The sequence below is a fragment of the Lethenteron reissneri genome, chromosome 4 (assembly GCF_015708825.2).
Source record: "Lethenteron reissneri isolate LAM-NWPU_2019-01 chromosome 4, ASM1570882v1, whole genome shotgun sequence".
NCBI lineage: Eukaryota > Metazoa > Chordata > Hyperoartia > Petromyzontiformes > Petromyzontidae > Lethenteron > Lethenteron reissneri.
In genome coordinates, this window is record NC_083782.1 from 8,217,881 (window position 1) to 8,243,892 (window position 26,012).

The 26,012-nt window shown below is 50.8% G+C and overlaps 1 pseudogene; it reads left to right on the plus strand.

The window, feature by feature from the left end:
• The first annotated feature begins 1,592 nt into the window (after positions 1 to 1,592).
• Positions 1,593 to 25,060, plus strand: LOC133350059 (beta-1,4-galactosyltransferase 1-like; annotated as a pseudogene).
• Positions 25,061 to 26,012: the final 952 nt, after the last annotated feature.

A 26,012-nucleotide genomic window follows, 5' to 3' on the forward strand; every position in this document is an offset into this window, starting at 1 on the left:
GTGTTTCTGTGACCTACAGTGCGACCTTCATCCAGCAGTGGGTAGACCATGGCTGATGGTGAAAAAACACTTTCCTGCGGAGGGAGCTGGTAGGAACGTTGGGTTGCTCGGTCAATGGCCAGGGTCAACGACAGCGTGGTGTATTCCGCAAATATGCCCGACTGTGAGGGCGGGCACAAGCCGGCGTGAGTAGGTTAAACGTTGAGTTTTATAAGGGCACCACGGGGTGACCAGCCCCTCCCCACCCAGCCCCACCCCTCCCACCCCCCACCCAGCCCCACCCTCCCCACGCAGCTCCTCCCCACCCTCCCCTCCCCACCCTCCCAACCCAGCCCCTCCCCACCCTCCCCACCCAGCCCCACCCTCCCCACCCAGCCCCTCCCCACCCTCCCCTCTCCACCCAGCCCCACCCTTCCCATTTTTGGATGTACGACGGACGGAGTAACCAGGAGGGTACTACCAGTAAAAAGATTCACTTTATTATTTTATTTAACTGCTCCTCGTGATCAGCCGTGGTGGGGAGGGGGGATGCTGTGACGTCACCTCCCAATGGTCCCACTCCGAGTGCGGATTGGTCGCCTCCCCCCCCCACCCCGCGCGTCTCGAATTCAACGCGTGGTGCCGTGGCCAATGGCAGTGGAGCAAAAGGGCTCGTGCGTTGCTTCGTGTGGATCAGACAAGGTGAGCCTCGCTTGCTCATGCGGACCGTATTGTCCACGCAACGACGATAAATAATAACGACGATGACGATGATTGTCATCTTGAAATAAAACGATTCATCTTCTTGGTTCTTTCGGTAAAGTCACGTAGAAAAAAAATAATAAAAATAAAACATTACCGAAAGAACCAAGAAGATGAATCCCCGCAGTCACGAAAGCTTTAAATCGAAAAATAAAACGATACATTTATATTTACGCGATCTAACCCCCCCTCACCTCTATTATGGATAATATTGTTCAACTAGAAATCTAACAATTGTGGTAGTGGGCGGGGCGAGCCGCATGCATGGGCGTGGTCTACGCGGTGACGTATGTAGCGCTGGCCACACCCCCTCACCCCCCTTCCCCCGCTGGGGGTGAGAAGGGCCTGAGTGGGCGTGGTCTCTGCGATGACGTAATGGAGCTGGCCCCGCCCTCGCTGAAGGGGTGAGAAGGACCTGAGTGGGCGTGGTCTACGCGTAGACCACGCCCACTAAGGCCCTTCTCACTCCAGGGGAGGGGGCGTGGTCTCTGCGGTGACGTAATGGAGCTGGCCCCGCCCTTGCTGGGGGGGGTGAGGACCTGAGTGGGCGTGGTCTACACGGTGACGTAATGGAGCTGGCCCCGCCCTTGCTGGGGGGGGCGAGAAGTGCCTGAGTGGGCGTGGTCTCTGCGATGACGTAGCGAGCTGGCCCCGCCCTTGCTGGGGGGGGGGTGAGAAGTGCCTGAGTGGGCGTGGTCTACGCGATGACGTATAGGAGCTAGCCCCGCCCTCTCTCGGGACGACAAGGTCCAGAGTGGGCGTGGTCTACCCGGTGACGTCACGGGTATTAGCCCCACCCACCGCAGCTGGGGGGAGGGGGGGGGCGCTATGGGCAAACCTCCTCCACCATTTCCGCCACCACCACCACCACATCCCCCCAGCTGTTGTAGGGGCCACCACATTGTTGTTGCTGCTACTGCTGCTGGTCTCACGACCAAGTTAACTGCGCTCAGTGTTGAGAAACGGCGCGACAACCTTTGGGTGTGAAGGGGTCGGCGGCTACGGCGAGCGGAGGAGTAGCAGCAGCAGGAGTAGCAGCAGCAGAGGCCACGCTCTCTGTGTGACCACGGCAGCAGCAGCAGGGGCAGCTGCATCAGAAGCCAGGGGCAGCAGGAGCAGCAGCAGAGGCCAAGCTTTCTGTGTGACCACTGCATCAGGGGCAGCAGCAGCAGGAGCAGTGAGTGAGTGGAGAGGAGGGGGGGTCAGGGCCGTGAGCGATACGCAAAATACAAACTTCGTTGTTTAGGAGGTTCGAACTGTTTGGCTTCGCTAATCGATTTGCGAGGTGGAGTTTCGAGGCGAGACTTAATAACTCGTGGGTGGAGAGGTGGGAGGGGGGTAGATTGAGTGTCCAAGTGTCGGAGTGTGTAGACGATAGATTGTAGTTGAGACTGTGTGGGTGGGTGTGTGTGGGTGGTTGCTGGGGGTTGAGAGAGCTACTGCTGCTGCTGCTACTGCCCTCGAGTGGCTCCCTGGGGGCACGAAGCATCGTGAGACGCATCAGCAGCATCATCATCATCAGCAGCATCATCATCAGCATCATCATCAGCAGCATCATCAGCAGCAGCATCATCAGCAGCAGCACCATCAGCAGCATCATCATCAGCATCATCAGCAGCATCACCATCATCATCAGCATCACCATCATCACCATCATCAGCATCACCATCATCAGCATCATCAGCATCCTCATCACCATCATCATCACCATCATCAGCAACAGCATCATCATCAACATCAGCATCACAATCATCATCAGCATCACCATCATCAGCATCACCATCATCAGCATCCTCATCAGCATCCTCATCACCATCATCATCACCATCATCAGCAACAGCATCATCATCAACATCAGCATCACAATCATCACATCAGCATCCTCATCACCATCATCATCACCATCATCATCAGCATCATCATCATCAGCTCGCCATGCGTCCCCGGGAGCGCCTCTTCCTGCTGGTGGGCCTCTGCGTGGTCGTCGTCTCGTCCGTGTTCGTCTTCTCCAAGTACGTGGACGTCAGGAGGTTCGCGCCGCTGGGCCGCCAGGCGCGGATACACATCGAGAGCGACATCGGTGAGGGCCGGTGTCAAACTCGCGACCACGGCGCGTGTTCATTGGTGGTGGTGGTTGTGGTGGGGGGGAGGGGGTGGTTGTGGTGGGGGGGGGGGTGGTGGTGGGGGGTGTGGTGGTGGTTGTGGTGGGGGGGGGGTTGGTGGTGGTGGTTGTGGTGGCTGTGGTGGTGGGGGGGGGGTTGTGGTGGGGGGTGGTTGTGGTGGTGGTGGGGGGTGTGGTGGTGGTTGTGGTGGGGGGGGTGGTTGGTGGTGGGGGGGTGGTGGTGGCTGTGGTGGTTGTGGTGGTGGATGTGGTGGTGGGGGGTGGTAGATGTGGTGGTTGTGGTGGTGGATGTGGTGGTGGGGGGTGGTGGATGTGGTGGTGGTTGTGGTGGTGGGGGGGGGGTGGTTGTGGTGGTGGTGGGGGGGTGGTGGTTGTGGTGGTGGTGGTGGATGTGGTGGTGGTTGTGGTTGATGTGGTGGTGGCGGTGGTGGTTGTGGCGGTGGTGGATGTGATTGTGGTGGTGGCTGTGATGGTGGTTGTGGTGGTGGATGTGGTGGTGGTGGTTGTGGTTAATGGGTTGGTGGCGGTGGTGGATGTGGTTGATGTGGTGGCTGTGGTGGTGGATGTGGTGGTGGCTGTGGTGCCCGACCGATGATACTGTTGCTGCAACCACAGTACTACTACTACTCACTGTCATTGCTGCACTCATTGCTTTTGCTGCACCGTCACCAACCACTTCTACTGCTGCCCAATGTTACTGCACGCCCAGTTACTACTGCACAAGCACTGCTGCTGAACGTTACTACATACACAGTTACTACTGCACAATCACTGCTGCTCAACGTTACTACATACACAGTTACTACTGCACAATCACTGCTGCTCAACGTTACTACATACACAGTTACTACTGCACAATCACTGCTGCTCAAACGTTACTACATACATAGTTACTACTGCACAATCACTGCTGCTCAACGTTACTACACACACAGTTACTACTGCACAATCACTGCTGCTCTACGTTACTACATACACAGCTACTACTGCACAATCACTGCTGCTCAACGTTACTACATACACAGTTACTATTGCACAATCACTGCTGCTCACGTTACTACACACACAGTTACTACTGCACAATCACTGCTGCTCAACGTTACTACATACACAGTTACTACTGCACAATCACTGCTGCTCAACGTTACTACACACACAGTTACTACTGCACAATCACTGCTGCTCAACGTTACTACATACACAGTTACTACTGCACTATCACTGCTGCTCAACGTTACTACATACACAGTTACTACTGCACAATCACTGCTGCTCAATGTTACTACATACACAGTTACTACTGCACAATCACTGCTGCTCTACGTTACTACATACACAGTTACTACTGCACATTCACTGCTGCTCAACGTTACTACATACACAGTTACTACTGCACAATCACTGCTGCTCAACGTTACTACATACACAGTTACTACTGCACAATCACTGCTGCTCTACGTTACTACACACACAGTTACTACTGCACAATCACTGCTGCTCTACGTTACTACATACACAGTTACTACTGCATAATCACTGCTGCTCACGTTACTACATACACAGTTACTATTGTACAATCACTGCTGCTCAATGTTACTACACACTCAGTTACTACTGCACAATCACTCCTGCTCAACGTTACTACATACACAGTTACTACTGCACAATCACTACTGCTCAACGTTACTACATACACAGTTACTACTGCACAATCACTGCTGCTCACGTTACTACATACACAGTTACTACTGCACAATCACTACTGCTCAACGTTACTACATACACAGTTACTACTGCACAATCACTACTGCTCAACGTTACTACATACACAGTTACTACTGCACAATCACTGCTTCTCAACGTTACTACATACACAGTTACTACTGCACAATCACTGCTGCTCAACGTTACTACACACACAGTTACTACTGCACAATCACTGCTGCTCAACGTTACTACATACACAGTTACTACTGCACAATCACCGCTGCTCAACGTTACTACATACACAGTTACTACTGCACAATCACTACTGCTCAACGTTACTGCATACACAGTTACTACTGCACAATCACTGCTGCTCAACGTTACTACACACACAGTTACTACTGCACAATCACTACTGCTGAACGTTACTACATACACAGTTACTACTGCACAATCACTCCTGCTGAACGTTACTACACACTCAGTTACTACTGCACAATCACCGCTGCTCAACGTTACTACATACACAGTTACTACTGCACAATCACTGCTGCTCAACGTTACTACATACACAGTTACTACTGCACAATCACTGCTGCTCAACGTTACTACATACACAGTTACTACTGCACAATCACTGCTGCTCAAACGTTACTACATACATAGTTACTACTGCACAATCACTGCTGCTCAACGTTACTACACACACAGTTACTACTGCACAATCACTGCTGCTCTACGTTACTACATACACAGCTACTACTGCACAATCACTGCTGCTCAACGTTACTACATACACAGTTACTATTGCACAATCACTGCTGCTCACGTTACTACACACACAGTTACTACTGCACAATCACTGCTGCTCAACGTTACTACATACACAGTTACTACTGCACAATCACTGCTGCTCAACGTTACTACACACACAGTTACTACTGCACAATCACTGCTGCTCAACGTTACTACATACACAGTTACTACTGCACTATCACTGCTGCTCAACGTTACTACATACACAGTTACTACTGCACAATCACTGCTGCTCAATGTTACTACATACACAGTTACTACTGCACAATCACTGCTGCTCTACGTTACTACATACACAGTTACTACTGCACATTCACTGCTGCTCAACGTTACTACATACACAGTTACTACTGCACAATCACTGCTGCTCAACGTTACTACATACACAGTTACTACTGCACAATCACTGCTGCTCTACGTTACTACACACACAGTTACTACTGCACAATCACTGCTGCTCTACGTTACTACATACACAGTTACTACTGCATAATCACTGCTGCTCACGTTACTACATACACAGTTACTATTGTACAATCACTGCTGCTCAATGTTACTACACACTCAGTTACTACTGCACAATCACTACTGCTCAACGTTACTACATACACAGTTACTACTGCACAATCACTACTGCTCAACGTTATTACATACACAGTTACTACTGCACAATCACTGCTGCTCACGTTACTACATACACAGTTACTACTGCACTATCACTGCTGCTCAACGTTACTACATACACAGTTACTACTGCACAATCACTGCTCACGTTACTACATACACAGTTACTACTGCACAATCACTGCTCTCAACGTTACTACATACACAGTTACTACTGCACAATCACTGCTGCTCAACGTTACTACACACAGTTACTACTGCACAATCACTGCTGCTCAACGTTACTCACACACAGTTACTACTGCACAATCACTGCTCACGTTACTACATACACAGTTACTACTGCACAATCACTGCTGCTCAACGTTACTACATACACAGTTACTACTGCACAATCACTGCTGCTCAACGTTACTACACACACAGTTACTACTGCACAATCACTGCTGCTCAACGTTACTGCACACACAGTTACTACTGCACAATCACTGCTCAACGTTACTACACACTCAGTTACTACTGCACAATCACCGCTGCTCAACGTTACTACATACACAGTTACTACTGCACAATCACTGCTGCTCAACGTTACTACATACACAGTTACTACTGCACAATCACTGCTGCTCAACGTTACTACATACACAGTTACTACTGCACAATCACTACTGCTGAACGTTACTACATACACAGTTACTACTGCACAATCACTCTGCTGCAACGTTACTACACACTCAGTTACTACTGCACAATCACTGCTGCTCAACGTTACTACATACACAGTTACTACTGCACAATCACTGCTGCTCAACGTTACTACATACACAGTTACTACTGCACAATCACTGCTGCTCAACGTTACTACATACACAGTTACTATTGCACAATCACTGCTGCTCAACGTTACTACATACACAGTTACTACTGCACAATCACTGCTGCTCAACGTTACTACATACACAGTTACTACTGTACAATCACTGCTGCTCTACGTTACTACATACACAGTTACTACTGCACAATCACTGCTGCTCAACGTTACTACATACACAGTTACTACTGCACAATCACTCCTGCTCAACGTTACTACATACACAGTTACTACTGCACAATCACTGCTGCTCAACGTTACTACATACACAGTTACTACTGCACTATCACTGCTGCTCAACGTTACTACATACACAGTTACTACTGCACAATCACCGCTGCTCAACGTTACTACACAGTTACTACTGCACATTCACTGCTGCTCAACGTTACTACATACACAGTTACTACTGCACTATCCCCGCTAGTGATGCTGGTTGTTACTCCACTGCTCAAATTTGGGGCCATCCATTGAGTCCATACGCATGGAGTTGGGAGTGTGGTTAACCCAAATGCGTTCGCTTGCGTATGGGGGGTCTACTGACATTGTACGCATAGGAAACAGGGGGGGGGGGGGGTGATGAAGCCTCAATAATTATTTGTCTACATTGGCCTTCAAATGAGCCACAGTTCAGTGTCTCCAGCTGTCAGACAACAAGTCCTGCCGGTAGAAGTGGCACTGTGGGAGACGTGTCACTTCGTGTGCCACCGTGCCCCTGACCGCAGATATCACTCAGCTCAGCAGATTAAGTGGCCAAGGTTCGCGACTTAATTATTTAATGCAGCCGGCGGTGGACTGTTTGCTGAAACACGTTCATATAAATACAGCAGTGGGTGTTTGGTTGTCTTTAAAGGCCCTTTGCTTGAGCGCAGGTACCCACGGCAGGAGAAAAAAATTAACCCGTAAAAACAAAGTTTTTCACTATAAATCCTTTATATGCGTGGCGGCTAGAGTCCTCTCGTCCTCTGGCTTGAGATGGCTGCCACCTATGGGTCAGATGATTGCCTGCCACCATTAAGCAATTTGTAATTACATATAAAAAAAAATTCCTAAAAAGTGTAAAATTTTGGAACAAAAAATTTCACGAAAATAAATTGTCACGCACAACGAGTCTGTGTGCAAAATGTCAGCTCGATTGGATCACGGGAAGTGGGTAAAAAAACGACCGAAAGATTTGCATGGTCATAAGCGCGCAAGCAAGCAAGCAAGTGAACTTAATATGAAGGATTTAAAAAAAGCCAAATGTTCCGTGGCAAACAGCGTTGTGGAGAAGGTGTCCATCGATGTTAAAGAGCTCACACTTGGGTGGAATTAAAGCAATGTGATTGGGAGAGTTTGGGAAAGTGTGAGGTTGACGCTACAGCAGAGGTCGCAACCGGGTACCTGATACCCGTACCCTACTCGATACCCGGCTACCCGTACCCGGCCGGGTACGGGTAGCCGTTTGCGACCCTGGTGCAGCCGGGTACGGGTACGGGTAGGCCGTGAGTCACTGGTGAGTAACCGTTTGTCACTCATTTCGGGTAGGGTACGGGTAGGGAACGGGTACCCGTACTGCAGGAGATGGAGCAATTAAGCAACATTCACGTGCTTGTGCTGGATGGATTATTATATCGCAGGATCGTGAGAGGGCTTTCATCCGGCTGCGGAGTGAGAATGACCGACGATGACGACCGATTTTAGTGGCGGCAAGAGTTGTGGTTTTGGCTCCAACCTCGTCCATGCGTGCGATGACATTGGGGTGAGGTGGTGGAGTGGGTGGGCAGATTTGGGTTCAAAGCGATTATAGGGCCGTGGAGATAAGGATAGTTGTGCATTAACCACGTACGTACAGTGCACACACGACCCTATCAGCGTCTGAGATCTGCCAGGATTATGCGTATGGGATGTATGCGGCCCTTGCCCCACCACCTTCTCCAACCATTATATAAACGGAGTGGTAGCTCCTGCAATCTCTCATTTACTTGATACAGCTGTCGTGGCTGTGACGGTACCACCTGAAGACGGAAGCTTGTGTTGCCTCCGAAACGTCGTGATTTTTATTTTATTTTACTTTTTAATGTTTTTACCTACGTGACTTTACCGAAAAAACCTAAGAATATGGGAGGAGGGATTGTTGGGAATTTGATCATTGTGAAAACCCTGGGCTTTACCATGGAATCACCTCGGACGCTCTCAACCTCCAACACAGAGCTCAAGAGGCAACGTTCACTTCGTTTCACGTCTAGATTGTTTAGCCAGGTGAGAAGTCCCGAAGGTGAAGGGGTGGAGAGAGTGTCATGAGTCAAGAGTGGCCTCCATTTCCGCAGTCACAAAAGCAGTGTGTGTGCAGGTAACAAAGATACGAGGAGCGATTAGAAGTCGTGGCCAAAGCAACCGCGTGGATTAGATAATCGGGGAAAACAGCGCACAAGCGTAAACGTTAGGATAAAAAAAGATTTCCAGGAACAAACTTGGTCTCGGACAAAGCTCTTAAAAGATAAAAACGCCCGTTGTAAAAAGAAATGACATGAAAACGTCAAAAGATGGAATCGGGGTGATTATCACACCGAGTATTTAAAGAGAGAGCCCCATCGGAAACCACTCACTGCCCCGATTACTTATTTTTTAATCCATCCCGTCTCAACGGAACGTTTCGAAAAAACATTTTTCAAAAAACCACTGTTGTCAACACTTTTGTGTTTCGCGCAGCCTTTGAAACTTAGACCGAAGGTCGCCAGCCATGTCGTTTGCACTCTTGAGCACGCACCGCCTTAGTGACCCCGTGACAGCGCCTCTGAAATATGGTGTCCAACACGTTCCACGTTGCGCGAGGAGGCCCTCATTCAACAGCGGTTTCGCGTGTTGCGTATTTAACATTGTGCTTATAATCGCTCAAAGTTCCGGCCCAGATGAATGCGGAATTTCCACCACTGGCTCAAATATGTAAAGGTATAAGCGGTCTCTCCATATTTATTCCAGTTGTAAGCCACTGACTTTTGTCATTGATACTTATCTTGTGATCATAATCATTACAACACTAGTTATCCTTTAAAGGAACATGCAGTCTCACACACTTGTTTTCGGAGTGAGGCTCCTTTATACGCGAGGAGGCCCTCATTCAACAGTGCTTTCAAGTGTTGCATAAGGTAACATTGTGCTTATAATCGCTCAAAGTTCCGGCCCAGATGAATGCGGAATTTCCACCACTGGCTCAAATATGTAAAGGTATAAGCGGTCTCTCCATATTTATTCCAGTTGTAAGCCACTGACTTTTGTCATTGATACTTATCTTGTGATCATAATCATTACAACACTAGTTATCCTTTAAAGGAACATGCAGTCTCACACACTTGTTTTCGGAGTGAGGCTCCTTTATACGCGAGGAGGCCCTCATTCAACAGTGCTTTCAAGTGTTGCATAAGGTAACATTGTGCTTATAATCGCTCAAAGTTCCGGCCCAGATGAATGCGGAATTTCCACCACTGGCTCAAATATGTAAAGGTATAAGCGGTCTCTCCATATTTATTCCAGTTGTAAGCCACTGAATTTTGTCATTGATACTTCTCTTGTGATCCTAATCATTACAACACTATAGTTATCCTTTAAAGGAACATGCAGTCTCACACACTTGTTTTCGGAGTGAGGCTCCTTTATACGCGAGGAGGCCCTCATTCAACAGTGCTTTCAAGTGTTGCATAAGGTAACATTGTGCTTATAATCGCTCAAAGTTCCGGCCCAGATGAATGCGGAATTTCCACCACTGGCTCAAATATGTAAAGGTATAAGCGGTCTCTCCATATTTATTCCAGTTGTAAGCCACTGAATTTTGTCATTGATACTTCTCTTGTGATCCTAATCATTACAACACTATAGTTATCCTTTAAAGGAACATGCAGTCTCACACACTTGTTTTCGGAGTGAGGCTCCTTTATACGTCTTGTACAGGGAGTGGCCTTTGAACCCGGTCACCTGAGTTTGATTGCTGCCCCCCCCCACCATGGTAATATACAAGGTTTAAAGCTTCCCCCTTTGGGCACAGTGCAATGCTGCTCTTTCATTGTCAAACTCAGCTTGGCAAAAGTACTCCAAAACTGCTGTCGTCTGCATCTCTTTGACTCGGAATTAAGTGTGAATAATTTAGTTTTAACACGGAGCCTTTCTATCTATGGGACTTTTGACAGTATCCAAAATAATGAAAAATAAGAATAGGCTTTTAAATTTTTAGCAGTAAAACAGGCGTTAAAATGTTCAAACACCAAGTAGATCAACTATAAAATTTCCAAACGTACTGTGCTTGTGGCAAAACATGCAAAACAAACATGCTCTGATCGTATATGCATTGTCTTTGAAACTGATTGTCCCACACCAGAGTCAATGCGTATATTATTTATTAGAGCATCCATAATCGAGGTTTTTTTGGGTTAAATCTTGTCAATATAAATGTGTCGTTAAACCCGCCACCACCCAACACGTCCAATTAGTAAGGTTTGTCACGTAAACACAACATTCCGATTCGTTACTAGTTCAGCACACCTGTGTGTCGGAGAGTACATCCCCATAACATTTACAATTTGCGTACGACATTTCACCAGTAATTACAACTATCATCATCGACACAATGAATAATCAGACGATAAACTTCCTTCTCACATCTGCCAATTAATGTAACAATATTTTTAATATGTTTTACAACATCCCATCAGTCACATGGGATTTCTTGGAGTGCGTATTATTAGCGGCATTGTTTCAACATAAGGAAATCTCTAGAACGGTTATCAGTAGAGTCAGGCTAGCTTCAACCAATGTTGGCCAGACACGTCTCGGCAAAGGGGACCCCTCTCTGTTACATGTGGGTGCTAGGTTATTCTCGTACGAGCTGGAGAAAAGAGACGGACGATGGTAGGGAACTCCAAAGTTGAGCAGTGCGAGGGAAGAAGCAGCAAATGAAGAGTTGTGACCTGCAGTTTGTGGGTTACTCAGTGGGTGACTCAGTGGGTGACTGAGTGAGTGGGTGACTGAGTGAGTGGGTGACTGACTGAGTGGGTGACTGACTGAGTGGGTTATTCGGTGGGTTATTCGGTGGGTGACTGACTGAGTGGGTGACTGACTGAATCGGTGACTGACTGAGTGGGTGACTGACTGAGTGGGTGACTGAGTGGGTTACTCGGTGGGTTATTCGATGGGTGACTGACTGAGTGGGTGACTGACTGAATCAGTGACTGACTGAGTGGGTGACTGACTGAGTGGGTGACTGACTGAGTGGGTGACTGACTGAGTGGGTTACTCGGTGGGTTATTCAGTGGGTGACTGCCTGAGTGGGTGACTGACTGAATCGGTGACTGACTGAGTGGGTGACTGACTGAGTGACTGACTGAGTGGGTGACTGAGTGGGTTATTCGGTGGGTGACTGACTGAGTGGGTGACTGATTGAGTGGTTTTGTGAGTTCGTGGGTGTGTTGCCGTGTGGCGGCTGTGTGGCGGTTGAACACGGTGTGAATTAGAGACGAAAACAGAATTTGGTTAACCAAACGCTAAACACTGGTGTAAGAATCAACGGTGGGGGGGGGGGGGGGGTTGAGTGACCTTTACAGGAACAGTACCTTGCCTCCCGCAGACACCCACGCGCTCGCACACACCTGCATGACCCATTGTGTATAATGGAATGCAGTGTGAGTGACGGGTCACACTTGACTGCAGTCACAGTGAGGCTTTGTGTCCTTTCAGTCTCTGGCCATGCAGGTCGACGGTTGGACAGCTCATAATGAGCCCCTAAGGTGCGGCGGGCCCAGTGGCGTGTCAGTTGCTGTGTCGCACCGCCCAGTGTCATCCCCCCATTGATCCTCCGAGTTTTGTATCTCCAGTAGCTGCCTCCTTAACCCCACAATATACATTTTTAGTATCTACTTTTTTTTATATCTCCAAATTGTATCTCGGGAGTGAAGCTGGGACCGTACGCTAACCTTCCATGACCGCCTGAAGAAGGTAAAGCCGCCAAGGCCAAAACAAGGGGTCAACTTGGACTAGAAATTGGCGAGCACAAGCTGGGGGATCATCAGCACCTTCGGGGCTACGGACATCAACGATGGCCCTTTGTGTACTTTGTAGCCGAGCACTGTGCACCAGCATGGACCACACGTAGTCACCACTCGACCTGTTGATGTACAACTGAACGCTGCAATGCGGCGTATCACTGGAGCCCTCAAGCAGAGGTCGCAAACGGGTTTTGATTCCTTACCCGTACCCGGCCGCACCAGGGTCGCAAATGGGTACCCGTACCCGGCCGGGTACGGGTACCCGTACTCTACCCGTACCCGTACCCTACCCGAAGTGAGTGACAAACGGCTACTCACCAGTGACTCACGGCCTACCCGTACCCGTACCCGGCCGGGTACGGGTAGCCAGGTATCGGGTAGGGTACGGGTATCGGGTACCCGGTTGCGACCTCTACCCTCAAGTCGACCACTACACCCTGGCTGTCGACCATCTCTCCCCCACCCATCCTGCGATTCGAGGAAGACGGTCGCCTTCCCATTTGCCAGGACCTCATGAACGTCCCTCGTCATTGCTCAAAGTCTCGCCAAGCCCTTTGGGCCCATGCGCTAAATCTTCAACATTGCGAGTTCAACTCGGGTGAAGCTTGGAGAGCTGACTGGAGTTCAAAAGAGGCCTGAATGTGAAAATTGTAGTTTTCTTGGTTCTTTCGGTAAAGTCACGCAGAATGGAAATAATAAAATAATAAAAATGAAACATAATAAAATAATTCTCACAATGTTCGGCCACAACGCAAGCAGCCGTCCTCAGGTGAAGAATTAAACACCACCAAGCTTATTTATGCTAAATTCCTCTTCATATGCAAATTCTTTTGTCAAGGTGCTCTTCTTCCACCTCCAACCCAGCTTAAATATACGCTCCAAGCTTGGTGGTGTTTCATTCTTCACCTGAGGACGGCTGCTTGCGTTGTGGCCGAAACGTCGTGAGAATTATTTTATTATGTTTTATTTTTATTATTAATATTTTATTATTTCCCTTCTACGTGACTTTACCGAAAGAACCAAGCAGATGAATCCCTGCATTCACGAAAGAAGCTTTAAATCGAAAAATTGTAGTTGTTGCGCTGCCCCGACATCAACCTTACAAAAGTAGAGATTGTCGTCATGCCAACGCTTGACATCCGTGTCGAGTGACATCAGAGCCAGTTCTTGGAACCCCTCCACGCCTCGCTAACGTCAGCATCCCGCATTGACTGGCATGGGGAAGTATGGTCAAACAACCCCCATAAACCCATGCGGCTAGGGGAGGTCCTTGTTCAGCAGTGGAGTAACAGTTAAGTGCCTCTTCTTGGTTCTTTCGGTAAAGTCACGTAGAAGGGAAATAAAAAAATAATAGAAATAAAACATAATAAAATAATTCTCACGACGTATTTTATTATGGTTTTTTTTTTCCCTTCTACGTGACTTTACCGAAAGAACCAAGAAGGTGAATCCCTGCAGTCACGAAAGCTTTAAATCGAAATTTAACCGCCACTATGGGGTGGGATTCCATAAAACTTTAAGATCCTTCAACAAGCTCTTGATATGCAAATTATTTTGTCAAGGCACTCTTCTTCCCCCCACCAACCCAGCTTAAATATACGCTCATACTTCACCTGAGGACGGCTGCTTGCGTTGTGGCCGAAACGTCGTGAGAATTATTTTGTTATGTTTTATTTTTATTATTTTATTATTTCCCTTCTACGTGACTTTACCGAAAGAACCAAGAAGATGAATCCCTGCAGTCACAAAGCTTTAAATCGAAAGTGAAGTGCCTGCGTAGTGACGAGTTTCCGTCTCGAGTAATCGACTAATCTTCACCAAGCCGTGTTGACCAATGCGGTGACGTACGGTCAAAAGTATGCTTGCGGGCAACACGGTGTGTGAAGAGGCCTTCGTAGAATCATAGATGAATGGTGAGCGCTTATCAGAACCCTGCATGGTAAACTAGCCGAATTGTGTGCTTTTGAAGATATGCCGTTTGATAATTGGTTTTTTACCCTTCCATCTGGCAACAAAACTGACACCTTTTTTTCAAGGAGTCATGTTTGCATAGACCACAATACCTGCAGTCATAATGCAAACAAAAAACATAACTCTGATGCCTCCTTAACCCCACAATATACAGTGCAGATTATCAGAGTTATGTTTTTTGTTTGCATTATGACTGCAGGTATTGTGGTCTATGCAAACATGACTCCTTGTAAAAAAGGTGTCAGTTTTGTTGCCAGATGGAAGGGTAAAAAACCAATTATCATATTTTTTACTGGCAAATGAGGTTCCAATGGTGTGATATGCCGTTTGTTTGAAAGCGTTAGCAATACGTTCGGAGTGAAACATCCACACACATTCTCCTCTTTGTGCTGGATCCGCTCTCTCTGGATCTTGACGGTGCCTTTGCTCGCCTGAAAAGTCACAAAAATGTGTCCTGTGACTCGCTCGTTAATCCGTTTCCTACGGAGTATTTTAATATGACGCAAATTTCTGTCCCTTCATGGTAGAGCATTGCTCCTCTCGTACACGCGGGTGTTCTCCACATGCTCTGGTTTCCTCCCACAAGTTTAAACAACTCAATAATTGGTCGGAAAACTTCTTAATATGTAGAGGACTGCAGAGCTTGGGAAAGCGTTGGTGCCAGCGCACCACCCGGCTGCTACCTCACGCCTCTGAGTAGCTCTCTCTCTCTCCGAGAGCGAGCGTATACTCTACGACGGCACCTTAGTTGAAATTGTTGTCATTGTATTCCTAGTATATGTGTAAATATCTGGCTTTGTACAACCGGGTTGGCCTATCACCATGACTCGCACAGCGATCCTAAGTCTTACATGGTTACAAAGATACATTAGTTTCACGCACAGGCCCACAGAGTGACAACTAAACCCATAAAACATCAGCATTGGTGAGACCGAGGCAGCTGGGCAGGGTGCCGTGGTCACTCCACCTCCTCGTGCGCCGTGTCCACTTTCGTTGGCGCTCGCTGACAAGCGCTTGGCCCAAACAGCTCGTGCGTGTCGTGGGCATTATAATGCTAAGCGGGAGCCTTTGCCTGCGTTAACTCATTGCGTTTTCCTTGTGTGTCTCAGTGAGGGCCCTGCTTGGGGAGAGAGAAAACCGCAGCCTGGAGTCAGGTAAAGTACTCTGCCGGTCTCTTCCTGTGTGGGTACGATGAGGGGTTCGGGGGAGGAGGAGGAGTGGGATGAGTTGGAATCTGGTAGTGGTGATTTGATGCCCAAAGATCACGCGGAGGTGGTCCGTGTGTTTCAAAGGTCTGAGACGTTGAGCGAACGCCGCTGAGACTCCTCCGGCCGGCTGTCGGGTGCCGCGTGGTGAGTTGACGGTCTCGGCAATAATTGCGCAACGCGCACAACCGCTGTGCCGCCGCTTCGCTCCTGGAAAACCCCGGCGTGTATCGTGAGCCCTGACTTCCTTTCTGCGTTAACGCCGCGGCGATGTCGGTAGACTGGTGCGCGCCGGATCTTGGCTAGAGCCCACGTTGGTGGACATACCACATTCCTCTGGTCGGGGGGGGGGTGGGTGAGTCTAGCCATAGAAGAACCACTGTTGACTTGCCCCCAAAGTGGTGTTTATTTTATCAACCCAGCAGGGATGATGGGCCGAGTCAACCACCCTACACGACCAGGATCTGAACTCGCAACTTCCCTGTTGGGAGCCACTCGCCCTGCGGCTGAACCACCACCTGACCGGGGCAGCCAGAAATACATCGATATGAATGAAAAATAAATGTTGATGAATATTTCAACAAAGACTCACCGCGTGCGCTGGTGAATAGGTCGGTCGGCACTGACGCGGCATGAAGTCGTCGCACGCGCCGAGAGGACGGCATTAACTCTGCGCAAACGCTCGTCTGCCAACGCGTTCACAAGCGCAACGGCGAGTCTCCGGGGCAAAATAGCACGCGACGTGCGGGGCCTGCAAACTTTCAAAGGGCGCGAATCGCCCGTGAACCCGAACGGATTGCCGACGGATTATACACATTTGTAAAACGCACGATGGAATGTGTTAACGTGGGCTAGTTCCATTGGTGGAGGTGGCCCGGGGTTAATGCGACTACATTGAATAAACGGAGATGTGAGCAAATGCGTGGATGGAGTGCTTTTGCAACGCTTGAGTTGGCTAATGGTGTTTTATTGCCTGAGAATGCATTTCTTTATACGTTAAGTATTCGATTAGTGTACCCTTTATCGGCTGTATTAATCAATTAAATGGATCAGAAATTTGCTTAAAATTCGCACGCTGGAGGCTTAAAGCATGCTCATGATTGACGATTTGTGCAGGGAGTCATGTTACCGGATGAATTTGCCTGTGTGCGCGCATAATTATACGGGGGAGCTGTGGCGTCGTGGTCGGTGTGCTGCACTACAAACCCGGCGACCAGAGCTCTTTTCCTTGACCGCGGCTAACATCAGAACATCAGTCCGGCTCGCCACACCACCCCCACATGTGCAGGCCATGTTGGACTTCACCATAGGTGCTCGCTAGCAACACCGTCCCCAGCGGTGTTAAGTAGGGGGGGTGGTAATCTTTGTCTTTGTCTGTCTAGCAACACCGTCCCCAGCGGTGTTAAGTAGGGGGGGGGGTGGTAATCTTTGTCTTTGTCTGTCTAGCAACACCGTCCCCAGCGGTGTTAAGTAGGGGGGGGGTGGTAATCTTTGTCTTTGCCTGTCTGAGCAGACAACTCGGAGCAGGCAAAGGAGGATTTGAAGAAATTTTGGGACAACGACACCACGTTGCACAATGCAGAGGATCGGCACGCAGAGAAGAACGTCACGAAGGTCGTCGTGACCAAAGCTCCGGAAGGACCCCAGGAGTGCCCGGAGATGTCAAGGGACCTGGGTGAGTGCCGCCCGCACGAACGCCGCCGCTGTGCTTGTTACCTTGATGGTGTCCGCTGGTGGCATGCTGCGCGCATGCAAGGCGAGCGGTCCAGCGCACGCACGCTTGTCTGTGCTTGCTGAAGGTCCGGTTTGTTCACGGCACGCAGGCGCCAGCATTCACCTAGAGCGAGGTCTTCGCCGGACCTCGGGCTCTCCTCGCGCGTCGTCCCTTGTATTCTCTCCAAGACTCCTCTCTTGATGAAGCTTCTCTAGGCCGTTAACCCTTCAAAAACCCCAGTTGAATTCGCCATCCACTCCCGTGCTCGCCGGTCGAATGGGGGGGGCGGGGGGGGGACCGTCTGTCGGGAGTCGTTACCCCGCGCGGGCAATCGGGATCGCCCCCGGAACGACGATCGGTCAATGACCACCTTACAGCGACCAATTCAAATGGCTAAACCGATTTGTTTATCATGGATGAAGATATAATTTAATTATTTCCAATAGATCGCCTTTCGGCATCGCATTCACAGTTGAACCGATAACAATTGCCGCGTTCGACGCTCGCGCGCGTGCCGATTTGATTTTTATCCGGCTGTCGGGCGGTGGAGGGTTACACGACACAAACATTTTGCCCAGATCGTTACGTTGCCTAGCCTCAAAAATGAACGCTGAATCCGTCTTATAAATTCGCGGTGCTTCAACGATGCCGGCGCCGACGCGTGACGATGATTTCCCGTCGCCCCCCGTCGTCCGTTGCGCGCGAGCAGTGGGGCCTCTGCGCATCGAGTTCACCGACACGGTGTCGATGGAGTTGGTGGCGGAGCAGAACGAAGAGGTGACGCTGGGGGGCCGCTACCACCCCAAGGATTGCACCCCCCGCCAGCGCGTCGCCATCATCATTCCGTACCGCAAGCGCTCAGAGCACCTGCTCTACTGGCTCTACTACATGCACCCCATCCTGCGGCGCCAGCAGATGGACTACGGGGTGTTCATCGTGCACCAGGTCAGAGGCGGCGACGGCGGCGGTGGTGGTGGTGGAGGGTGGCGTCTTCTCACATTTGCCGCACTCGTGTGTGTGTGTGTGTGTGCTGGTAGGCCTTCATAGGTGCTCGCTAACAGCACTTGCCCCAACAGTCTGTTAAGGCTGTACGGTGGATATTTGTTTTGGTTGGTACGTGAGCGGTAGCGTAGCGGTTCGCGCGCTGCGTATCGAACCTAGAAGCTCCAGTTTTTTCTCTCGGTCACGGCCAACGTGGCGCTTGACATCAAACCAGGCCCCTTCCCACGCCTTGCCAACCCGTGCTCGAATCCCCGTGAGCGACACGGCGTGGGGAGGCCTCGATCCGTCGATGGGTTAGCAACGGACCGGAATCGATTACATTCTTTATATTGAACGTGCACTTGGCCGTCGTTGACGCAGTCCGCTTGTTGCCGCCGTTGCCCGTCGTTGCCGCCAGGCAGGAGACGCCACCTTCAACCGCGCCAAGCTGCTGAACGTGGGCACGCGGGAGGCGCTCGCCATCTACCCGTGGGACTGCGTCGTGTTCAGCTGACATCGACATCGTCCCCATGGACGACCGCAACACCTACGCTTGCGGCGAGCAGCCGCGCCACATCGCCAGCGCCATGGACAAGTTCAACTTCCAGTGAGGGGCCCTTCCATCCCTGCCCCCCTCCCCCCCACACACACACTACCCCGACACTCTGATCAACCACGGGCCACAACAACACACTTGCTCAACCAACCAACCACCCACTCACTCTCTCGCTTGCCTATTCACTCATTCGCCACATTGCAAGTCTCGCTATCGTCTCTTTTCTAGAGTTATTACAGTAACCTTACTCCATTTACATAAACGAGTTAATGCTTATTTACTTCACTGCAACCTTCACGAGTGCCATTTGTTGCTGGCCGCATTGCGTATTGGGCAATCAGGCCTGTGCTCTGCAACCATGAAAGGAAAAAAATAAACTTTCGCTGCCGATGTTGCTGTTGTGCCGCAGCTTGCCGTACGAAACGTACTTTGGCGGCGTGGTCTCCATGCGCATCAAGCACTTTGAGGCCATCAACGGCTTTTCCAACAACTACTGGGGCTGGGGCACGGAGGACGACGACCTCTACAAGCGGTGAGCGAGGGCCCACTACGCACGGCGGAGAGACCCACGGCGCACACACAAGGGGGAGACCCATGACACACGCACAAGAGGGAGGCCCGTGCTGTCTGCACACGTGGGCAGTTGCGCATCACGGGGGAGGATAGACACGTAAACGTCTTATGCGATTCATGTTTCATTTACGATTTAAAATGCAGCTAATCGTTGCCTGTCATTACCGCCCATGTGACAACTCAGGACTAAAGTCTACGCGTCTAACGCGTCGTCGTTGTCGTCATTATCAGCGTAGTGAAGCATGGTCAAATAGAACCAACGACCCGCGCGGGGAGGCCATCATCCAACAGTGGCTTGACAAAACAGCCTTCCATACACGCGTTTCTTTTATCCATCGAAGCCTCGTGGAGCCGTACATCTCTTTGAACGCCCTTGAGATTTTACAATGTCGGGAAAACATCTCGTCCTGTCCAAACTGGAATGGGGCAGTCCCCCCTCGCCCGCGATGATCACACAGCCCTGAGCCAGTGTATGGGACCCGCATTGCCGAGCGAGATACCGATCTGCTCCCTCCACATCCATACGTGGGGAGCCCTGGGACAGCTGGCCGGATGGCTCGGGCTTCAGTCGTCGCAGGCACCAGCGGCTGCCCCATTAGCCAACTCAACGCACTCAGCTTTGGTTCTGCACTTAATTTGGCTAAAATTCCATCTCGACTGTCGAGAGGGGAACGCCGCGCTCTCATGTGGTAGCGCGGGTCGGAGAGTGCTGCCCCCTGTTGAGCAGAGCAGAGGCCACTTGAAGGGTTTTTGGAGGCAGTTCTGTGATATTCACTTCAGCGGGTCGTTCTCCGACACTTGGCGAGCCGGCGGCGTCAGGCCCGCTCGACGGTAAGTCGCGCCTGCGGGAGATTTAATTGGTCACCGCCCGCCCTCTCGCGACACGAGGCCGACCGCGCGACCGGGATGAAACGCGGCGTGGCGATGTTCGTTTGAGAAGGACGAGGCACGCCAGAATGCCAACGTTTGTGCCGCGGCCGTGCGTGTCCTGCAGGGTGATTTTCAAGGGCCTGAAGGTGGAGAGGCCGCCACCGCAAATTGCGCGCACCAAGATGATCCGGCACGATCGAGACAAGGGCAACGAAGTTAACGCCAAAAAGTACGTTTCTCGTCCCCCCCATCCCGCCTCCACCCGCCCACCTGTCCTCCCAACCTCTATCCCCCCAGTCCCCCCATTCCCCCGGTCTCCCCGAGACAGCCGGAGGACTTTCAATTAAATTTAATCCCTGGGATTGCCACGAGATACGATGATGCTACGATACGTCGTATAACATAATAGGCACAACGCTAATTGCACCGGCCGTTTTGCCAAATGTCGTTGGAGCTTTCTGGCTGACGTTGAAAGCGCGATTGCATCAGCTCTGTCCGTGTGTCTCTCTCTCTCTCTATGTATCGTGAGGTCACGTTAACTCTTGTAGCAATACGAACGAAACTTGAGTCCACAGTTGTGGTGCTTTGAAGGACTCGCAATGTTGACAACTGGCCACATTGCTCAGAGGGTTGTCTCTCTGTGTGTGTGTGTGTGTGCGTCGTGTGGGATCACGATGATCCAATGTGAACAAAATTTTCAAGTAAAGTTGCTATTTGCGACTCGCCTGAGACAAACTGGCCACACTGATCAAATTGTTTCCAAGACTCGCTGATAAAGCCCAGTGCTAACTGGATAGGGCGAGTCCCTGCGGCCATGGAGACGACATCGCAGTGATCGGTGAGCTGCATCAGAATGCGGGTGGTGGCGTGTAGGGAATGCGTCATCTGGTTTGCATTGCTCGTGTTCACGTGGGCACGAGTTCGCTGGTCCCGCGACGAGCGAGGGACCAGCGCCTTCCGTTTCCGTGGCTGGCTCTGCGCTGCGTGTCCATTGGACCCGCGCCATAATACCGTAAAGTACATCCTCAATTTCTTGTTTGTTTTGTGCAAGCACACCGCAACCCCAATTAAATCATAGGCTTGCTGTACTCCACTCCTGATATGCATTGAGCAATATTCGAACGATAACTCTGCGTGGAAGCTGATGTATCATCTCGTGTTACCCAACCTCACCTGTTCCCCCCCAGTGCACACGATGCTTTCTCTTTGTGTAAATGTAAATGTTTTCTCAAGGTCAGTTTTCTGACGTGATCGCTCGTTTCTTTACTTTGTTATAATCCCCAAAAAAATAAGATCTTTTTTCATTCATAGTAGATTTGTTTGCGTTGGGTCACCACACGATTTAGCCAAATAAGTAGATTGTCCGCGCGCACACAGGCGTTGGGACGCGATGATCGATTGTTTTGGCTCGTGTTGAAGAACAACTCTCGCAGCCGCATTTCGCGGTCGGATACCCGACGTGTCGCTTGCGACCACCCGGTTTGGTGCGTTCAACGCAGCTTAAACCCTTAGATGTTTTACCGATGTCGCCTCCATTCCTTTCCCATCCTCCTCGTCCTTGTCCCCCCACGTCTCTGCACAGCTACGACCTCTACGCCCGGACGCGTGTGGACATGGACCGCGACGGCCTCAATAGCCTCAAGTACCGGCTCATCTCCGTCACCATGTACAAGCTCTACACCGAGATCTACGTGGATATCGGGCTCCCCAAATAGTGCCCCCCAGGACTGGCGCCCCACCCCCTCAGCAACCCCCCCCCCCCTCACCCCCCCCCTCAGCCGGGGCCCACTTCAGCAACCGACGGACAAACAGGACGCAGCGAACTTCGACGACAACAACAACAAAAACGATTCTTCCGATTTCTAGCGCGTGCGGTGCTCGCGCGACGAGCCGCGTTCAACGAGACAAACGCACGGAGGACGAGCGACGGACGGACGGACGTACGTAAAGCCGTGGGTCGGCACTTGAGGACATAGCGAGGGAAGGGAAAATCTCGGTGTCGGAAGAGGAGAGAGGTGCTCGTAACCGCGTTGTATCACGAATGCGACTGTTTGTTTCGCGACGTTGTTATTACGCAACTGACAAAAACCGGGACGGGACTTGTAATATAACGGGAAGACTCACGGGTTTCCCACCGAATTGATGACCATCCTGGGAAACCCGGTACAGGTGGCAACCTCGCGTAGTGTTGGACTGTCCGTTTGAGTAATCGATTGCTCTACCAATCGTCGGTTCCTCAACTCGGATAGCGTAAAAGTAGTTGGAAGAAATGAAAGTCCTCGCCTCTGCTCTCCGTGTGCGCCGCTGGTCACGAGGTGATGCACGGGGACTTGGTGACATCATCGGCGTTGCCATCAATACTGTCAATCGCGTCACGCTGGGGGCGTGGCTTTGTGGGGGGTTTCCTTCCTTCACGGGGCAGAATTCAGCGGCGGTCACCGTTTTTAAAGGTGGCTCCAGGCGATTGAAAAGTAGCCGATTAAGTCGTCTTTGTCGAATAGTCATCCCAGCTCTAAACGGACGCTCCGGCCTGCATCAGCCAACGTGTCGGTGGGAGAACGTTTAAACAATTTCACCGCCTCCGTATTTCCGGCACGCGCAGCCCGGCGACGCTCTGGCGCGCCGCGCGCGGGACGCGCTCTCGTGCGGATCGAGCCGTCTCAAACCTGCCAGTGGATTCTGTGGGGCCGCTGCTCGGATAGCGAACCCAAAGCTGTCGGTGGAACTTCCGCATTCCTGCGTATCGACCGCCGTCGTCGGCCTCCCGCGAAGCGGCGTTAACTCTCTTATTTATGACCACAACGATGCCTTTTTATGAAGCCTCCGAGTGCGACCGCGTCCTCGCCCAAGACGACGCGGCGGAAAAGGAGCGGGGGGCGGTTTCGCCGACCCCCGGCGGAGATGACGGCGATCCGTCGAAGGTCGACGTCTTTCTGACGAGGTGCGCGAGGAGGTTGAGACGCGCATCAGAATCACAAGTACCCACAAGCATCTTTTTTTCTACCCTCCCCACTGCCACATCCGGGCCGTGCCGGGGCCGTTTGGCGGTCCGCCCGTGTTTTTCCACTGCAGGAGCCGAGCCGTGCCGCTGACGGAATGCACAACGAACTAGTCGGATGACGCGGTGAAGCTGTGTCCACGCAGTGTTACGGACTGAGATCACGCGCAACCGACGACACTCCATTATCCCTGCCCCTGCTTGGGCCCCGAGTCGGATTCGGATGTCTCGTTAGGCCGGCGCGTGGAGCAAGGCGCACCGCTGGCTCGGATCGGATGTGCCTGTGGAGACGGCTACAGGACTCGCTTAGTTTGGCATCAGACTCGAACACTTACACTCCCTTGTACTCGAGCGTACGGCGGCGTTATTTCACGACTACTGTGTGCCATCTGCACCTTTTGCAAATGGCACGTTGGCTTTCTATGACGTTATTTTATAACGGTTACTGTGTGTGTAAATAAATAGCATTTTTTATGTTTAGTGGTGGAGGGAATATCGGTGGTGTTGTCGGATATGGGAATGCGCGCGATGTTGCGAGTACCGAGTTGTGTTTTTTTTCACGTTACGGCTGTTGAGCTGAAGAGAAGTCGGTTTCGGTGACTGTCGCTTGCCCCGCGGATGCGTATCTCGAGGTGTTGCACAGGGTGATTGTAATGACGATGTGGATTTCTATCATCGCGTTCGAGTCGGCAAGCATCTCCGCATTGTGTGCAGCGGGGGAAGGGGGTGCGCTTGCTTCCAGGGGGGCACGCCAACACACAGGTGATATAAGAGCTCCATCGACTCACACGGTGACCCATAGACTTACATGCAGATGCTTGCAAATTACACAGTGACCCGTAGTCTTTAAGAAAACCTTTAAATCACGGAGTTGTCGACTTGCGCAGAGAAGCATTGATGTACGCATCGGCCCATAGACTCGCGCAGAAACCCGACGACTTTCCAGAGACCCACTGAGTCACGGGCGTGTCGCGGTTTTACAGAGCGAACCGTAGGTCGGCCTAGGGAGTCCGTGACACTAACGGAAGTGCGCTCTCAAATGAAAACAGTGTTGATGCCAAGGATAATATATTCACCTCCAAGTGTCCGATTAGTGCTGTGCGGGTGGTTACTTGCTACAGTGATGGAACAAGGGTTTGTTTGTGACCTTTTCGCGGTGGTGGTGGTGGTGGGCCTCGTGTAAACTCACGCCCTGCTGTATATTTATTTGCATAAGTCTCGGTTTTTAAACAACACACCGATTTCAAAATGCCAGCGATCGTCGGAGGCGACATTAAACTCGTCGGTTTTTACCAAGTCCCTTTGCCAAGTCCTTGCCCCGTGCTCATGCGGTACAAGTTGAATGTGAGCGAGTCACGGTCCTGTGGGAGCAGAGGGCCATGCTTGGTGCCTGTGCGAGAAGCGGTGCGAGCTTGTCTAGGAAGCGGCGCTCTTTGGGGCCGTCCATAAATGACGTCACGCACCAAGGGCGGGGGGGGGTCAGACATTTGTGACGAGGGGGGGTTTTGCGAATGTGACGTCACATCAAAATGCGCAAATTTAAATAAATATAGAATTGTTATAACAACACTAATTGTTATAACAACACTCCAACTACAACATCAGAGTGCAGCGCCACATTAAATACGCACGTAAATGACAATAGTTTAAAGCGACTTGAAGCATGTTTTATTTTAAAAATGGAAATCTGGTTTTGGGGGGTGGGGGGGGCAGAGCTTTGTGACGTCATTTGAGTGGGGGGGTCGTCTGATTTTTTGTGACGCCGTGTGACGAGGGGGGGGGGGGTCAAAAATTGTCCAAAATCGCAAGGTACAGCGTGAGCACGTGGCGACCGCGTCACCAACGTTGTGACGTCGCTGCTGCGTTGCCATTGGTGCACAAGCGTCAACGCCAATACCCTCGAGGAATAGTTTCGTGCCGTCAGACCTCGACTTTAGCCTTCAGCATCTGGACATTGCTGCTGGATGCTAGAATATAATTACATGTATTACTGTGCTTGGGGACAAGGGTGAACTTTTTTCCATCTGTGTTAAAGAGCGAAATTTGTGGTGTGTTGCTTCGAAATCCTGTAGGCACATGTGTGTGTGGTGCGTGCCGTTCCGGCCTTTATAGGTGCTCGCTAACAGCACTTGCCCCAAAAGTCTGTTACGGATACACGGGGGATCTCTGTGTGTGTGTGGGAGGGAAGCACTAGGAACCCAGCGTTCCGAGTTCCATTCCCGCTCACGGCCACCAACACCAGTGATGAT